This window comes from Schistocerca americana, chromosome 6, assembly GCF_021461395.2.
Source record: "Schistocerca americana isolate TAMUIC-IGC-003095 chromosome 6, iqSchAmer2.1, whole genome shotgun sequence".
Taxonomy (NCBI): domain Eukaryota; kingdom Metazoa; phylum Arthropoda; class Insecta; order Orthoptera; family Acrididae; genus Schistocerca; species Schistocerca americana.
This window is the reverse complement of record NC_060124.1, coordinates 316,276,788-316,278,518: the sequence shown is the minus strand read 5'-3', so window position 1 is coordinate 316,278,518 and position 1,731 is coordinate 316,276,788. Positions and strand designations below refer to the sequence as shown.

Sequence of the window (1,731 nt, the reverse complement as noted above, 5' to 3'; positions counted from 1 at the left end):
GCATGGCTTGGAGGAAAAATATTGGTGGGCTTAGGAAGAGGCTAGGGTAAAAAGGAGACGATGGTGAGAGCTTGAGGTGGACGGAGTTCAGAGTACGTGGTCGAGACGCTGCAATCGCGGCGGTCCAGAGACGCATCCTAGCGGGTAACTTGCCATCCATAAGTCAGCGACGAACAGCACGGTTGAACACAAATAATTACAGGGAGCATAAGTTGCAGCACTGGCGTGACAGGGTATTCTTGGTCTGCACTTTCGGATTTCTATATAGTAACCTGTCGCTGATTTACACCTGTTGTATTAATTGAATAAGCAGCTGGTGTCTAGCCACCGTGTTCGTTTGGGGTTAACGAATCTTCAGACGCAGTTACTGTCTGATGTTTTGCATTAGAAGGGCTTATTTATCCCGTTGGGGAAAGCAATGCTATGAACCATTCAAAATCTCGCAGTTAAAGTTATATGCATTGGGCTTATACATCATACAGCAATATTGGATAATCTGTTCATTTTAATACGTTTTACTAAATAAATTATTGTGTTCACTGAAAAACTGTTTCTGTTAGACTCCTTCCATTCATATTAAAGTGAAGCTTTGTGTAAATCTCCCATTTAGGATCTATACTTATAGCACTCCGTCTTCAGGCCACGAGTCTCCTACCGGGACCAGCCGACCGCCGTGTCATCCTCAGAGGAGGATGCAGATAGGAGGGGCGTGGGGTCAGCATACCGCTCTCCCGGTCGTTATGATGGTATTCTTGACCGAAGCCTCAACTGAGTGCACCCCGAAAAATGGCAACAGCACATGGAGGCCTGGAGGATCACCCATCCAAGTGCCGACCACGCCCGGGAGCGCTTAACTTCGGTGATCTCACGGGAACCGGTGTATCCACTGCGGGAAGACTGTTGCCCCTACAGTTATAGCCTTAGAAATTGTATTATCCATTAAAACTGCCCACATAATAAATAGTTAGCTTCTATATTAAAGGCGTTCCAAGCTCGCAATGTTTTCTGGGACCAGTTAGCTTTTTGCATTCAGAGACTAATTATAGGTTTCAGTTACTGTTGGTAGTCGTTGGCAGACACCAAGAAGCAATCACAAGCGCGCCATGAGCGGACAGGCGCCAAACTGTTAAGGCAGCTCATTACAAGTCTACTGATGTATAAACTGTGATATCGCGTAAAAACGGTACTATGTGTTAAAAATGGCCTCGGATAACGAACTTCCGCGATCTTGTGTTAACCGAACTCGTCTACGATCGGTGTTCTGAGACTCAACAAATGATCTACTGTGCGAAGTGCGATTTCGCGTAAAAACTATCCGCATTGTTCAATTTAGCCTCGGAAAACGTATAAGTGAGATATCGTGTAGACACTAAGATCGTGTGGAGCATTTTTTCCCTTTGTCGTGTTTCAATGCCCCATCTGGGGCAGGCTGGCAGCAGCATATGCGCTGCTCTTCAGCCGAAAGACAGTAATGATATAATAGAAGACAGTTAAAATCACAGAAAGGAGAAAATATAGCGTACATATATATATATATATATATGTATTTATAAAGAGGGAACAGTACGGAAGAGAACAAACAAAAAGGGGCGCGACTGTAAAATGGAGATAAAACGCATAAGAAAGTAGCCCAAAGAAAAGAAACCACACACTGGGACAATTAAACAACACAAGGCGAAGTATGACCGGAGCATAAAAGTATCGACGGACGGCGTAGCAGATAACAAGATG

The 1,731-nt window shown here is 44.5% G+C and overlaps 1 pseudogene; it reads right to left on the bottom strand.

The window, feature by feature from the left end:
* Positions 1-787: 787 nt before the first annotated feature.
* On the bottom strand, positions 788-905 carry LOC124621221 (annotated as a pseudogene).
* Between the last annotated feature and the right edge of the window lie 826 nt (positions 906-1,731).